Source organism: Eleutherodactylus coqui, chromosome 1, assembly GCF_035609145.1.
Source record: "Eleutherodactylus coqui strain aEleCoq1 chromosome 1, aEleCoq1.hap1, whole genome shotgun sequence".
NCBI classification, from domain to species: domain Eukaryota; kingdom Metazoa; phylum Chordata; class Amphibia; order Anura; family Eleutherodactylidae; genus Eleutherodactylus; species Eleutherodactylus coqui.
Window position 1 is genome coordinate 48,118,118 of NC_089837.1, and position 18,014 is coordinate 48,136,131.

Sequence of the window (18,014 nt, forward strand, 5' to 3'; positions counted from 1 at the left end):
TTAGAGCCCGCGCTCCATCTCCATAGCACAAGAAAGGGCACCTAACAGCAGCGATCTCACCTGAAAAAGGGGAAGCTTGGAAGGGAGAAAACGGGAGACCACGCGGTGACTCCACATGCGGCGGGCAAGATGGCGCCGCCGGCGGCTGCAGCTCTGTCGGCAGCGCGGGAGGGAGATATCTCCTCGGAGGGAGAAGAAGATGAACCCCTCTCAAAAGGATTTATGAGAGACCTTTTGTCAGCAACTATGAGCCCACTGCTTGCCGAATTAACAGCCATCAAGGAGGAGGTAGGGAGCATGGGGAGGAGAGTGGAGGAGCTTGAGAGCTCCACGGCAACCATCACCACACATACGGGGGAGCTAGCAGCAGTAGTGAAGGAGCAGCACTCCCAGCTAAATAAGATGATCCTCATGCAGGAGGATCTAGAGAATAGGAGTCACCGCAATAATGTCCGCATAAAAGGACTCCCAGAGTCCTGGGCATCTGAAGCCCTACAGAAAGTTGTAATGGAGATTTTTGTGAATTTACTGGGGGAGGACAAAGCTGCAGGGATCATCATAGAGAGAGTGCACAGAGCCCTCAGACCACAACCGGCCACATCTGACCCCCCCAGGGACATAGTGTGCAAGGTACTGTCATTTCCGGATGCAGTGGCCATTCTGAACGCGGCACGCAGCTCTAGAAACCTGCAGTATGATGGGGCGACGATCCAAATCTTCCAGGACCTCTCCCCCTCTACATTAGCCAAGCGCAGGTTATTGCGACCCCTTCTGGAGGAACTAAAAGCCAAAATATTAAGTATGCGTGGTTGTTTCCTTTCGGAATTGGAATCACACACAAGGGAAGGAGGATTAATATAAGATCCCCAGAGGACTTACAAGAAAGCTGGCACTTCTTGGGACTTGAACCCATAAACCTCCCCAACTGGCTCCCCCTCCCGGAGCTGCCAAGGCTCCCGACCCTGCCTACATTGCCTCCGCAAGATAGCTGGCACACAGTCACCAACGCGAAATCCCCCCGTAGCAAGCAGAAAAAGAAACAAAGAGAGGAAAATACCGATGGAACCACCTGAAGTCGAAAAGTCAAGGACTTTGCTGAATCCATAGCTATGGTTAAAGCACCAGTTGAATTCCTAAGAGTTATAAGGTTTCGCTGGTGAGGCCCGGGAGGATTTCCTACCGGGCACGAGAAGAAAAGCTCGCCGATTAACAGAGTTCCGACATGGCAACCAGATTCCGCCGGTTGGATATCACCAGCTGTAATTTACCAGTTGATCCCCCCTTACTATGCCCCCCCCCCCTTAAAAATAGGGCCCTATTGTGCTCCCCCGATTAGGCTTTAGCTAAATTCTTCTAGCCTACAGTTGAAAACTCTCCAACCGCCCGGAGTATACGTTTGCGCTCCAGTTGTTCTACGGAGCCCACTCGTATCTTGCACAGCACTGACAGTGCTGTTTTGTTAACTTTACTTAACTTAACAACCGTTTTTCACCAATTGTACAACCCACCCACCCCTCACCCTTCTTCCCCCTCTCACTTTCCTAAACCCGCTCCCCACCCTAACCTCTAACACATAAACAGCTTCAGGTATCTGAGATACGGTCCGGAAGGTGACGCCTGTCAGTATATTTAGTGTCTTGGAGATTTGTTGAGTGACTAATCTGTGTGCTGTTTTCTGTCTTTGACATTTTCATCCCCTAGTGCTCTTAAAAGCATCATTCAATCTCACCAGGGAGTGATGGAGGGTCCATATGCCACGGAGCCTCTCAGAGTCACATCATTCAATGTCCGGGGAATGAACTCTCCTCAAAAAAGGTACAGCATATCACAGCTAATCAAAAAATATAACACCAAGATCCTGCTCCTCCAGGAGACACACTTTAAGGCCAACAAATATAGTCCCCTCCCGGGGAAACATTTTCCCCAGTGTTACCACAACACACATCCCGTCTCGGCCTCTAAAGGGGTGTCAATCTTGTTACACAAGTCCATCGTGTTTACCCTGAAAGCTAAGTACTCTGACGAGCTAGGGAGAACGCTTTTCATAAAAGGCTCCATTAATAATGCAAAAATAACAATAGCAAACCTTTACGCCCCTAACTCGAACCAAGTAGAGTGGCTGATAGAACAGTTGAGAATACTGAAAGAATTTGCTGAGGGCCCAATTGTATTAGGAGGGGTCTTTAACCTGTTCCTTAATCCCCTATTGGACTCGTCAAAGGGTAGATCTTGGATCTCCCAGAGACAAATCCAAAAACTGCATAAAATGCTCCAGGAGTTGAAGGTCGTAGACGCATGGAGAGCCATTAACCCCACAGGAAAAGACTATACGTACTTTTCACAAGTACATAACTTATTCCAGAGACTTGACCATATTTATGTCTCCGGGGAAATCCTGAACAGGGTAGTGAAAGCAAAAATAGATGCAATCACTATCTCAGATCACTCACCCATACATATAGATCTTAGATTTTTCGTAGAAAGACATAGAGAATGGATATGGAAATTAAACGCCTCTTTGCTGGACTCAGAATTGGAGAGGGACCGCCTCACAGGTTTGCTGGATGAGTTCTTCCTACTCAATGACACGGGCGACGTCAACACCCCGGTTGTGTGGGAGGCGCACAAAGCGTACATGAGAGGCTTGTTCATCTCTCTGGGCTCCAAACTTAAAAAACAACATCAGCTCAAAATAGATAATCTCTTAATCCAAATTGCGAAACTAGAACAACTCCACAAACTATCTCTGATTAAAAATAGCATGGAGGAGCTGCTGGACCTCAGGAGGGAACTTAAACGCTTGCTAGAATCCAGATACAATAAAAAGCATCTCTATCTTCAATACAAGTTCTATGCGCATGGCAACAAGGGCAGCAAGCTACTTACCTCCTTAATTAAAAAAGCCAAATCGAGGAACCACATCGCCTCCATTAGAGACCATCTAAGCGTATCCAAATCCACATCAAAAGAAATCGCAGAGACCTTTCAAAGGTTCTACGCGGAGCTTTATAATCTCAAAAACCCAGACTCCCCCACAGATCGGAATAACACCATAGCTCAGATTGACCACTTCCTCTCCTCTGCTAGCCTGCCCAAGCTGAAGGATACTGAGGTAGCGAATTTATTACAACCTATTTCCTTAGAGGAAGTAGAGGATATAATTAAGAATAGCCCTAATGGGAAGAGCCCTGGCCCGGACGGCCTCCCAGCAATATATTATAAATCATTTAAGGACACGTTGGCCCCCAAACTGAGAGACGTGATGAACGCACTCATGACAGGAAAACAACTCCCTAAACAGGCACAAGAGGCGCACATAACGCTCATTCATAAGGAAAATAAAAACCCGGAGCTCTGTGGCAGCTACAGGCCCATCTCTCTTATTAATGTGGACATTAAATTTTGGGCAAAACTCCTGGCAAAAAGGCTAGAAGACATCATCCCATGTCTGATAGACAAAGAACAGTCCGGATTCGTCAAAAATAGAGAGGGCAGGGACAACTGCTACAGATTGCTCCACGCCATTAGATATGCGCAGTCCCATAATATAGAATTGGCATTAGTCGGCACCGACGCCGAGAAGGCGTTCGATAGGGTGAGCTGGACCTATATGGAAAGAGTTCTGAGCCATTTCAACTTCCCACCCACCTTTATCGCAGCCATCTTTTCCCTATATAAGGAACCCTACGCAAGACTTAAAATAAATAACTTACTTTCTCCCCCATTTGACATCAGGAACGGCACCCGCCAGGGCTGCCCGCTCTCACCGTCCCTTTTCATTCTCACACTAGAACCTTTATTGAGGACGGTTAGACTATCTCCTAACATTAGGGGTCTGGAGGTGGATTCGGTTGGTCTGAGTGCGGCAGCCTTTGCGGACGATATTATGTTCATAATCACTGAACCAGATTCAGGAATCCCCAACCTGATTACCCTATTGGATAACTTCGGCTCCATCTCTAATTTTAAGATAAACTTCACCAAATCTACTATTTTCAACGTATCGATCCCCCCCAGCTTGGTGGATCCAGCTTAGGTCCAGCTCGCCCTTCGAATGGTCTGACACCTCTATAGACTACTTGGGAGTGAAGATCACCAAAAACACCGACGATTTGTACAAAGCTAACTTCGCGCCCCTGCTGACGCAGATTAAGCTCTTATTACAGAAATACGACATCCCGTGTGCCTCTTGGCTAGGCAGGAAAAATATACTAAAGGCCTATGTCCTTCCCCAAATCTTGTACAAACTTAGAATGGTGCCCATCCATCTACCCCAGATGTTCTTCAAAGCTTTACGCTCTGCCTTTTCTGGATATACTTGGAGACAAAAGAGGCCTCATATCGCCTTTAGCCTTATGATTAAAAGGAGGAACGAGGGGGGGATTGGGCTACCGTGTGTCCACGACTTTTTTCAGGCAGTCCAACTGAGGTACTGGCTGGATCTAGCATCCCCCAGGGGTGACGACATCCTGCGCGCCCTGGCTAAGGGATGTGAGGGAGACTCCTTCCTGGAGGAACTCTGGTTCCCAACCAAAAATAACTATAGATCTAAAAACTTTAACCCGCTCCTAAGGGGCCCATGCGAGGCCTGGGACAGGTACAGACGCTCCTTGGCGCCAGATCCTTTCCCCCCTAGCTCCGCTGAGCACCATTAATAGGTACCTAAATCGGCCTGCCGATAGCGTCTCCAGAAACCTATGGAAGAGATTTGCACCTTTTAATTTAGTCGATCTACAAACACAAACACACAATAAACCAGCAGATATTTTAGAAAGGTTGGCGCCGCAGCTCTCGATATCTTTCCTACAAAAAGCCCAAATAACGCAAACATTCGGCGAATTTCAGAGACTCTCCAAATCAACGAGACCTGAGACCCCGTTTGAAAAGACGATCAAAAGCCACCCTAACAATAGCTCCATATCCAGTATTCGCAACAGGTTCATCGCACCCACAGCCCTTTATAAACCGGCGTTCTTAACATTGTGGGAAAAGGAACTCAAAATAACTCTCACCACATCTGACATAAAACTGATCTTAGAGACCTCATTTGGCCTGTCTCCTTGCATCTTACTTCAAGAAAGTCATTACAAAGTCTTAGCCAGATGGTATAGGACTCCGCAGTGGCTATACACACATAAGCTAGCTAAACAGGACAAATGCTGGAGATGCGAAGTAGCAACAGGCTCTTATAATCACATCTGGTGGGAGTGCGATGCACTCACCACATTCTGGAAGGATGTAGAGGAGGTATTACGTCTACTTAAACCTAACTTCCGAATCACGCCAGAGATGCTCTTCCTTTGGAGACCCTAAGCCAACTTCCACCCCCTTAGAGACAAATTATTGGCATACCTGCTAGATGCAGCTAAAGCACTGATACCCTCCCTTTGGCTTCAGAAAGCACCACCCAACCTGGCACTTTGGAAAACCAAAGTGGAGGCAATTTATAACATGTAGGAGTTCCATAGCTGGAACACGGACTCACACGAGGGATTCATCAAAACTTGGCACCCCTGGAGACAAATAAACACACTCTAATACACAATAGAGGGATACCCGGAGAGGAAAGACTATGGAGCCAAGCGTCACATGAGCGAGCTCCCCTAAGATCCCAAGGGGATCGTATCCCCTACATATATCGGCTCAGGTCTGGAGTGAGACCCTCCCGGAATTGAGGACTTGGCCTGGAAGCTGGCAGGAGAGAGTGGCGAGCGGTTCCGCGGCGTCTTACACCCATTGGAGAGACAGGCTGAGCTCGGATAGTGAGTACCTAGATGGAGAAGCAATAAGCTAAACATTCCCTGTCAGGGGGCAACCCCCCCTTGGACCAGACTAAGTTACAGACGGACCGTACTACTACCTCCCCTTACCCCCCTTCCCCCTCACTCACCCAATTCTTTCCCACCCCCCTCCCTTCCAACCCCAATCCCTCCCACAAGAACTGTTCAGAGGTTTAACCTGTTCAACTTTTCTCTCATGGGCATTGTGCTTTCGAGGGGGCGCCTATGCCATCCGTTAAATGGACGCCAACCCGCCTTGGGCAAGGGGTGCGCTGCCCGCAGCGATGAGAGAAAGGAGTTCTTTCTTACAATATAGTAATTATATGCTTCTTTAATGCTACTGTTATGTTGCATTCATATGCCAGAGACCGTTGTGCGGCAGACACAGACTCTTCCTACTGCAATTTGATTCTTCCGCTGCTTCCTTATGTTAATAATTTGCTTTGTGTTTGGTCTCAGGAAAAAAGGAATGTGATATTTAATGTAAAACCTTAATAAAAATGTGTTATAAAAAAAAAAAGAAGAATTGTTGAATATGTGTTCTCCCCTATGCCCTTTTTGTCAATTCTCTTCACTATGAAGCAGATCAGGTCAAACAGATAGTTGCTTCTTAAGCATACAATCCTTTGTACCCTTGTAAGATTTACACCTGCCACCCTTGTGTAACCACATGATGGTCTGTCATAAATGTTAAGCCCTGAACACACACTGTTCAAGAGAGCCGTGGATAATTGGCCAAGGCCAAATGGTAAGCCTCGTGTAATGTCTATGGGCATGGCTAATGGTTTATTTGCCCATTCATACTATAGATTAGGGATAAGCTAGTGGAAGCTACAGACTATGGAGATGATCACTTTTTCACAGTATTGGGGCTGCTTAATTGAATTCATGCAATTTAAGCTTATTGATTGAGTGTTATTAACCAATATACAATAGTGCTAGATGACCCTATAGCTCAAGAGGATAGGAAGATGGATTGTGGGTATAATAAAAGTTATCCTCCAAATATTGCTGATATTTCTTGATTTAGGTTATAAACTACTGCTATTGTGTGTTCCATAAGCCTTACAGGTCTGTATATATGGACAGGCAGGGAAAGTATTCCATAGCAAACAACAAGGTATACTTCTCTGAACAGATATTCAAATTATTCTTAGGGGAATGTAATGTTTTGTGATGTATTCTTTTGTCTTGGATTTCAACTAACTGTAGGAAGGCATAATGCAGGAAATAGGGACAGGATGACGGCATTGGCATGCATCCTTGCAGAAGTAATCCTCATGGCAAAGGTGACAGTTAGGTTTCTCCATAGATGTTAGGGAAAGACTCTAGGAAAACATGATGGAAAAGCCAAAATTGAAGCACTAGTGGCCCACTCAGGTTGTACCTAAGGGAATTGTAACCCTCTTAATTTCATAATCTTTAATTACTTCACGCCTGAATATATACAGGAGGCTAAAAGATGAGGCTACTCATCGAGAGAACAGGAATAGACCCTACAACCGCGATATCTTTTCAGATCATTACCATTACTCATAAAACTAACTCCCATAATGTGTTTTATTCTTTGTAAGAAGAAATGCAGAAAGAGGTTCCTATCTCCATCACTGCTAGAAATATGTTTTTAGAATTAGCAGAGAATATAGCAGAATGTAAACATAATGCTCAGCCACGGCCGAGGAAGGGGAATTAGCTCAAGTATGCCCCTAGTGGCAGAGTGTAAAAATAATGGAAAAACTGCATGTTGTACTAAGAGTGAACTAGAGAGGTATTGCCAGTGTAGTGTTCTCTGAAGCTAAGGTAGTTGCTGGTAGCAACCAAATGTCTGTGGGAAATACAGTTAATAATAAAAAGCTACTGGCAGAAGAAAAAGCAGAAAGGATCCTGAATGACACCATGGTTGCCCTAAATGAAGTCACTAGGTTGGAGACAGAATCTGAGGTCATATTAAAGGAGAATGAGCACCACAGAGGATTAGCCTATGAAGATGAAGCTAATCGCAGATCATGTCTGGAAGCGCAAGCTACACAATGTGAAGAGGACTTTAAGAAAATACAAATAAGAACCCAAGATTTAAGGGCCATTTACATGGGACGAGTGTCAGGGAAACTATGCCTGTCACTCGTCCCCGAGTATACTCGCTCTTGTGCTGTCACACAGGAGCGAGTATCGCTGGATCACTCACAGCGGGGCCAGCATAGAGGCGGGGCAGCTGGAGGAGAGTTCTCTCCCCCCACCCCTCTCCATTTACTGTAGGCTGCGGCTGTTCAGTACTGAACAGCTGCTGTTTACACAAAAGATCATTGTTCAATTCTACAGCATGCTTAAACTAAATGACTAGACAAATCTCACCCAGTCATTTAGTTTAAACATGCTTTTACATGGGATGATCATCGTTAAAAACCCTGCAGTAGAGTATGGCAAATTATGCTTAGAAGGTGACTGGGGCACTGCAAGTGAACAGTTTGTAAAAACTTGAAAAGTCTTGAGGGAAGAGACCACCTCTGTAAAAAATAGTAAAGACATAGAGAAGGCAGAAGGTGAGGCTGATGAACCTGAGAAGGCCACTAAAGAAGCTGAGACTGAAAAAAAGGCCTCAAAAGTTGCAGGTGAAGAAAACCATGTAAAAGAAGTTGTAGAGACTAGCAGAACAGAGTCAATAGAGGCAGACTCCACACAAGGTCCTGTAGAGAAGCAACTGAAGAACCAACAGCAATTCAGGAAGGAGGAAGATGAGTTTCAGCAAGAGATGGTATAAACCAGGAAGAAAACTGCAGTAATAGCCTGACATATATAGATCCCCAAGTCTGAAGTTTTGACCCTGGATGGGCAAAAGCTTTATAGATGCTTTATCAGAATAATCAGATACACTCTAAAATATGTATCCGAATCACTTGGGTTTAGATTATCTGTTAGTATCTAAAGGAGGTGTATGTGGCAAATTTAATCTTGCAAATTGCTGTCTCTAGATAGATGATGAAGGAAAAGTTATTAAAGAAATAACAAATATGTCCAAGTTCAGACCTGGAATAAATGGAATACTAATGATTTGTTTGGGGTGGGGGATGGGGGATTCTAAGTATAGACCCCTAGACCAAAATGATGGTGCTATATAGATATTGAGCATCAAAGTTGGGAATGTGGTACCTGGGATGTGGATATGAAAGAGTTAATACAAGTAAGATGGTGGGTGTTATATGCCTATTTAAGGGCAGGAAACAACAATTGTAGGGTTAAAGACGTACTGTGCCTGTATAATACTGGAATGAAATGGAACCAATCAGTTTGCTTTTAGATAACGAAGTAATGTCTTTATGTAGATTGTATAAGAGAGTAAAGGCTTATTTAGACCCATCGGTTCTTCTTCAAAATTCGCTCAAAGCCATCTTTTGAGCGATAACCGTTGCGTCTAAATGCACGTGCATTTTGGGTCGTTCCTAGCTTAATTCTAGTTTTCTTGAATTGAGCGATGACCTCTTATCAGCGGTCCAGGCTGTTATCACATTCGGCAGCGCTGATAAGATTCTTACAGCCCATGCCCCACTGGTAGTTCACAGCAGGACACGAGCTGTAATCCTGGAGAACAATACAGCTGCTGCTTATGCAGAACAGCTGTATTGTTTGGCGGTGTCCCGCTCTGCCTGCATAGCTCTTTAGTAGCTACTATAGACTATGCAAAGATGATCGCTCAAAACTGTCACTCAAACTATCGTTTGAGCGACTTTTGAGCAATCATCTGTCAGTGTAAATGGGGTCTTAGTAACCTTTTGTCCTTAGTTCAGTCTTGAGAAATGATTCTACTGAACTCACACACACACATATATATATATATATATATATTAAAGAAGTGATAATTCCTGAAGAATCTGCCTTTGTGTTTTTGGATTCTACAACATTGGGTCTCAAAAGTGATGGAACGGATCCCGGGGAGCTGTGTTTCGTATTCAGCAGACTCCCTGTTCCAGCGCTACATACGCCTGAAGTCAGCTTGACTCTAGAGATGAATGGGAGATGTTCGTGCAGAAAGTATCTAGCTGGAGCAAACGCCGTACATGGCGTCATAAGGTCAGAGACTTTCTATGAGACATGTCACAATCTTTTTATTTTTGATAGGTGCCCTTTAATACTCCCGTTGTATAAGTTATTTTCAATTAGATTTTATATGCAAGGATGTATTTAAGCCAAGTGTAAGCCGGTAATCAGAGTAATTGTGTGCAGGCCAACTAGACTGGATGGGGAAGATTGTACATACAAAGGAATCTTTATTTTATTAGTTTGTGTTTATACTCTCATTGTCAAAGCAATCTCTCCCCTAGAAGAAGTTATCGGAAACTTTCTCTGTGATTGTATCATTGATGTAAGTAAGGCTGCTCTCACACAGGCGTCTCTTAAAACGCCGAGTTTAAGATGTTTTTTTGCTGCATTTTTAAACACGTTTGACTGTGTTTTTTAGAGCGCCGCATCATTACAATGGATGATGAGGTGCTTTAAAAAGATCTAAAACGCACTAAAATAGGGCAGACAGCATTTGAAAGTTGCGGCGGTTTGAACGCCCATCTGAGAAGCCCCATTGAAATTAATGGAGGTGTTTCACAGCGTTTAGCGCGGCGTTTGAAACAACAGATGGATGTGCAATGCATTTCAAAGGTTATCTGCTGTATGTATATATTTAGTGATAAAATAGTATTGGCCCTGAAATTGTGACCCCAGTTTTCATTTCCACACTGCTAATCAGTTCAAGGCATAGCTAGATTTTAGGGAGCTTCTCTGTCTTTGGAACCCCCAGAATGTAAGTGTGAACATGATTTGGCTTCATTTTGTGTATTGAGCCCTGTGTGGTGCAAAGTGTTAAGGCAGTAGAACTGTAGTCCTAAACTCTTGCTCAAGACTGAAGGTTGTGAGTTCAATTCCTGCTTGCTTCAGGTAGCCAGCTCAGGGTTGAATCCATTCTTCCAAGGTCAGTAAAATGAGTACCCTACTTGGTGGGGGATAATAAATTACTTGAAAGCGCTGTCAAATAATTTAGTGCTATACAAATAACAAGATTTATTGTTTTTCTTGAGTGCTGGAACTTTTCTTTTTACTAACTCTGCCTTTATTGTATTCATTTAACCCCTTAGTGACCAGCCTATTGCCTTTTTACGTCCTAGCTTACTGGGCCTTAATCCCTGAGGACGTAAAAACACAATTCCTGCAGGGATCAAGGCCCTGCAAGCTGAGGACATGACAGCTCCATGCTGCTGGCTCCCGGATGTAGCCGGGAACCTGGAGCTGCCATTCCGGGCCACGGGTCTCCTCCCACGGTCACATGATTGCTGGCATTTCCCGAATGCGGGCGATCATATAAAAGTCAATATAAAATTTTAAAAAGTTAAAGATTCAGCTGCCCTGATGGCACTCACCCGCCTTCTCCATGATGTCCCGCGCTGTCCTGGCCTCCCGGGTCCCGTCATACGTCGGGCACGCACACAGAAGGCGCACGTGGCCCGAGAAATTTAAAAACTCTCCTGCTCCCTGCTTCAATGTGTAGCCGAGAGCAGAAAGATGTTACCGGGAGTCGCTGTATGCAGTTCCCAGTCACATGATCGCTGCTATCCAATAGATAACAGCAATCATGTAAAGTAAAAAAAAGTTTTAAAAAAGTAAAAAGAAAAAAAGTTTAAGTTTCATCTCCGCTCATGGCTCATATCCATGAGGGGAGATGAAATAATGTACCTAAGGCCCCGGATTTATCCGTAGACCTTACCACGGCTTTTGCGCACAATCACAGATCCGGTTCGCAAGGGAAGGTGAAGTTACTTACCTAAGGCCCTCCAGCGATGCCCCCCGACAGGATCTTTATCCATGGACCTTTCCCCAACTTTGGCGCATGTGCCCATTAGCAAAATGGCGAACACAGGCGCAGAAGCTGTGGAGGGCCCAATAAATTTTAAATCTCCTTGCTCCTGGCTACTAAAGGTAGCAGAGAGACTGGAGCAGTGACCATGGGCTGCAGTGAGCGGTCTCCGGTCACGTGATTGCTGTTATCCAATGGATAATGGCGATTACGTAAAAGTTAAGACACAGTTGAAGTTTGATGCGCCTTTCCGTTTGAGCCCCATTGTGCATACTGACATAATATTAGGGCCACAATGGGTATGTTTCTGAACACGGGACAAACGCGGGTATTCATTTTGGGGTGAAAGTCTTCATTCTAATGTGTGCTGTACAAATAAAAATGTTTTTAAAATAACACAACTGCCAAAAAAATTAAAATCGTAATTTTTTCCTTCTGATTTTCTCAGATTCATTCAAAAACTGTGGGGTAAATATACCCAGTACACCTCTAGATAAATGCAATAAGGGGGTCTAGTTTTCAAAATGGGGTCACTTGTGGGGGTTCTCTGTCGTTTTGGTCGCTCAAGTGCTCTACAAGTGGGCAATGGGACCTAAAACACCTTCAAGCGAAATGTCTGTTCTAAAAACAACCAGCTGCTCCTTTCCTTTCGGGCCCAGTTATGCATGCGAACATAATATCAGGGCCACAATAGGTATGGTTCTGAACACAGGACAAACAGGGGGATCCATCTTGTGGTGCAAGTCTTCATTCCTATGTGTGCTGTACAAAAAAACGTTTTTTTAAAGTGACACAATTGCCAAAAAAATGAAAATCGTAATTTTTTTCCTCCTGCTTTGCTGAGATTCATTCAAAAACTGTGTGGTCAAAATGCGCAGTACACCCTTTAGATGAATTTGTTAAGGGGTCAAGTTTTCAAAATGGGATTATTTGTGGGGGTTCTCCATCATTTTGGCCACTCAAGGGCTCTACAAGTGGGCAATGGGGCCTAAAACTCCTTCAAGCAAAATGACTCTTCTGAAAGCTGTTGTTCCTTTTGGTCTGGGGCCCCTTTTTTATACGGACACAAGATTAGGCCCACAATGGGTATGTTTCTGAACACGGGGCAAATGGGGGTATCCATTTTGGGTGCAAATCACCTTTTTCATGTGCACTATAGGAAAAATTCCCGTCTTTAAATGGCATATTTGCAAAAATATGAAATTTTATTTTTTCACCTCTAAATTGCCTTAATTTCTGAAAAAAAACTGTGGGGTAAAAATACTCCTGACCCCCCTCAGTAAATACATTAAGGGGTGTAGTTTTTAAAATGTAGTCATTTGTGGAGGTGTCTATCATTCTGACACCTATGAGACTTTGCAATCTTGGCTTGGTGTAGGAAAAGAGAATGTTCCTCAAAATGTTAAAAATCAATGTTAAATTTGTTCGTCTCTTAAATGGTTAAAAAAATTTGAAGTTTTTCTAATGTGTGTCCAGAATAAAGTAAACAGATGGAAATATATATATATCATCAACAATTTGTACAGTATGTTTGCACATATTTGAGATATTGCAGTTCAAAATGTGAAAAAATGACAATTTTTTCAAAATTTTCCCAATTTTGTTCCTTTTAGTAAATATACACAAATTCTATCGGACTTTTTTTCCACCTAAATGAAGTACAATATGTGACAAAAAATGTCAGAATCACTTGGATATGCAAAACCTTTACGGAGTTATTCTATGTCAAAGTGACACGTCAGGCACAAACAGGCTTGGTCACTCAGAGATTAAGGTGAGTTCCCCCTACGGAGTTCCTACGGACACTCCCCACTACTGGATGCTCTGGAAGGACGAGGAGTTCCTGCAAGCAGAGAAGCTAACCCAGATCAAGGTCCGATAGCCGCCCCTTTATAGAATAGGCTATTCAGGTGAGTTGTCTCCAGTTAAGAGCCTTTCTTTTTGGTTATCGCTTCTGGATCCTAGTAGCACTGCCTTTGTTTTAATTGTTCTCTACTGTTGGTCTGTTGGAGGTGTCCTGCGCCCAGTCACCTTCTGTGCATGCCTTGATGTATCCACTGGTACTAACACCTCCGAATAGTCTGTCAGAATAGCCCAGGTGGCGGGCAATTCATTGATGTGCCGACTTTTGATGGTGGTTGCCTCAGAAGTCTGGCATGAGTCTAGTGTGCGAGAGAGAGCACATGCTTAACTGTTGAATGATAGCCTGGCACTTGCTCAAATAGTGGATACTGAAGAAACCCTCAATCCCCATTATTTAACCTTTTACATGCCGTGGTCTGTGCAACTGATTCATGTAAAATGCTGACAGAGGGAGGGGGCTCCCTCTCTCACCCAACGGACCCCCACAATGTGATCGTGGGGTTCCAATTGGTTGCAGTGGCACTTGGAGGCTTGAATATTTGCCAGGTATGGTGGCCTATGGTCGTTAGTTGATAATTAAGTTGCAAACAGGCTTCATTACTAAAGGGTTAATGGATTAATTCCTCATGGATTGCTGGCAGTTACAGGCTTCTGCTCCAACCTCTGTGTTATTGCGGCTCTGACAGCATGCACCTGCACAGATGTACTGTCGGGGTCCCAAGCGACAGCCCCTGGACGATCAACTATTGATGACTTATGCTGATGATAGGTCATCAATAGTATTCTCATGGAAAAGTCTGAGATAGGAAATACGGGAGGAGTGACATCATTCTATTGACTTAATCTCCAAAGCAGATAGTAATCTGTTTAATAGTATAATCCCCCATTGACCTATTGCTGAATAGTCTCTAATAACACATAAGTATGGATCGCTGCCCAGACTGTTCTCACTGGGAACTCACCTTCTTCTATGGAAAACACTTGTGTAACTGCTGGCATTGTTGTCTTTCCTTATAAGTACAGCCTTTACAGACGGGACAAATGTCACCTTGAGTGACATCACGGCACAGAAAGTTATGTTAACCCATTAATGGCTATTGTTCTCCCATCTTAAATTCAGATTTTCAAGGTTGGAGTTTCTCGGACTGATATTGCCCTCCTTCACACAGCCTTATGCGTAATTGCACGCGGCTCCACATAACTTACTTATGCCGCGAACGAGTCTTTTTAAAATTGCACATTTTACTGCACACTTTGCACCCGCAGGGCATGCTCATTTGCACAAAATTTGGAACAAAATAGTTTTTTACCCTAAGGAGTTCCAGATGTGTTCTTTTTCCAGCAGAATTGTGCAGCGCATTGTACATCTCTTTGCACATTGCACACACATTTGCGCACCTCCCATAGACTTTTATGGGAACTTTTGGTGCAAAAATGCCCAAAATAATAGAGCATTTGCGCGCCAAATGCATTTTTTCAGCATTTTCGTACGTAATACGTAGAAAATAGAACCCATTGATTTTAATGGGCTGGTTTGCATACCTGTATTTTGCACACACGAAAAAGAAACGCAGCAAGGTCTACTTTTTGAGATCTCTCTCACTCTCCCCCCTGCATCTGCCCGAACGAGTATGCAGTTACTCGATGCTTGCTCGAGTAACTGCCTTAACCGAGCGTGCTCGCTCATCTCTAGTTATTATTATTGATTAATCCATTAGTAATAGACTCAAGTCGTATATGATCAGCTCTAAAGTCATCCCCAAAGGGGATTGTCTCCTGATGGACCTGTGGGGCCCAATATTCTATCAATTGATCAGCTTCTCCGCAGGAAGTCATAATAAAAAATCAATGCTTTTAATAAATGTTGACTGTGGCATCCAAGAAATTTCTGATGGAGGGGGAACCAGTGAGTTGCTGTGGCAGCCAGAAGCCTAACAACCTGATATCTCAACCATCCTGGATTTCAGGTGCTGTCCTTCTGCCTCAGGGAGGGGGGGGGACACACCAGATGTCCCAATTTCAATTACACATGTATCCGCAGTATGCAGATGCAGTTGAGTACAATATTCAAGCAGGGTGCCATAAGCTCTCTAGCATTAACCCGGCTGGTGACTCAGAGCTGGCAGGTGCTATGTATGTGGCATCATCGCCGGCCCCATTGAAAGTGGTGGGAGAAGCTCCGTGATCCTTTACCACGGCTGTGACAGATGCGGCGGAGGACTGCTTCTTCCCCAAAGTGATGCGAGACTGTTTTGCCATGAAAACGCCTTGCATCCCTGGGGAATTCACATGGTGGGGAGCATGTCATGCGGGCAGGAGTGGCGTGGAATGTCCTGCAAGGGACACAAGGATAGAGCAGTATTTACTTCCTATCTCTCTAACCGCTCTTTCAGCTTCTCCTTCGCTGGCTCTATCTCCTTTCCACTTTCCCTCGCTGTTGGGGTCCCCCAGGGCTCGATCCTCAGTCTCCTCCTCTTCTCTATCTACACAATGCAAATTGGACAAACTATCTGTAAATTCAGCCTCCAAAACCACCTCTACGCTGATGACACAAAACTATACACCTCTTCCCGTGAGATCTCTGAACCATTCCTCCAAAACATCCCCAACTGTCTGTCCGTTGTCTCTAATACCATCCCTCTTTCTCAAACGTAACCTCTTTAAAACTGACCTCCTTGTCTTTCCACCCTTAACCAGCCGACTTCCCTCTAACATCTCCATATCAGTATCTGGCATCATAATAACCCCAGACAGCATGCCCGATGCCTTGGGGTCACACTGGACTCTGACCTCTCCTTTACCCCCCCCCCCCCACATCCAATTCCTGGCCTGAGCATGCCACCTGCACCTCGGGAATATTGCTACAATCTGTCCGTTCCTCACCACGAACACACTAAAGACACTTGTTGTCACCCCCATCCATTCCCGACTCGACTACTGCAATTCCCTGTTCGTTGGCCTCCCCCGCACTAGACTCGCTCCGCTCCAATCCATACTAAATGCAGCAGCTAGACTCATTTTTCTATCCAGTCGTTATTCAGACGCCTCTGCATTATGCCAATCGCTGCATTGGCTGCCCATCCACTGCAGAACTAAATTTAAACTCCTCTACCTCACTCACAAAGCTCGGCATGGCGCTGCCCCACCATACATCGCCTCCCTACTGTCAGTATACCACCCAGCTTGCTCACTCTCATGCGCCAACACATTCAGATTAAACACCCCTCTAATACGAACCTCACATGCTCGCCTACAGGTTTTCACCAGAGCAGCACCCATCCTCTGGAATGTACTACCCCAAGACATTCGGACTATCCTCAATGCACGAAATCTTAGATGCGCCCCAAAAATGCACCTCTTCAGGGAGGCATACCAAATCTACTGACCTAGTCCTCTGCCCCTTCCCACGGCTTCCTACACCCTCCACTCTGTCTATCTCATATGATTTCTACTCCTGTATCTCCATACCACATCAAATAAATCAAAATCAATAAATCCCCAAATAATGGCAAATAAAAACTACATCTCATCCCACAAAAAACAAGGGGGGGGGGGGGGGTGAGAATAGAATTTATTGGCTTCTTTCACCGCATATTATGCACATGAAAAGTTTGTGTGTAAGGCCGGATTCACATGAGCACATCATGTGCATTTGTGTGCAATGAAGGTGGCATTTTTGCAGGAGCGTTGCTTTTTTTCGCACATATCAACATATTTTGCGCACTTTTTGCGCGTGCAAGCCAGATGCAATCGCTCGTGAAAAAATATGCACCGATGCTCCCATAATTAGTCTAATGAGTTCAAGATGTGTTCTTTTCCCTGCACAATTACGCAGTGCTTCATGCATCTCCAAGCGTATTGCGTGCATATTTGTGCATCTCCACTGACTCCTATGGAAACTTTTTGGTGGGCAAGTGCGTAAATACACGCAAATAATGATCATGTGAGTCTGGGCTTACATATATATATACAGATTCAAACAGCCTTTTAAATCAGGTGTTAAATTGTAGAAGAATCACAGACAATAAACTGTGGTGTTTTGACGGAACGCAAAGGTTTGGTACCGTGTTAGCGAGTAGAGCAAAATGTGATTGTTCCCAGCAGGAGAAATCATGTAATCGTGTACATATGATACCTTTTAATGGCCAACAAAAAGACATGATGTAATAGCGAGCTTGTGAACCAACGCAGGGCTCTTCTTCAGGCCAAAAATGGATTAGATATGAAGAGGCATGGATATTTATACACACTTTATTATAACATACATACTTATGACAAGGCACAGACATGAATGTGGTTGGTTCACACTTAAAAGGAATTCTGCAGTGGAAAACCAACTTTTTTTGTCTAGGCACTGATAGCGGAGTGAAAGTTTTATGGTCCCTAAATTACTGTTGGGGGGTCGTCAGGCCAGGAATTCTACAAGAGATACACAGACATTTTTAACTAGACACTGGTAAGGGATTATAAATTTATGGTCTCTGAATTACTGTGGATGGGGATTTTTCAACAGGCCAGCACTCTTATCTGTGCAA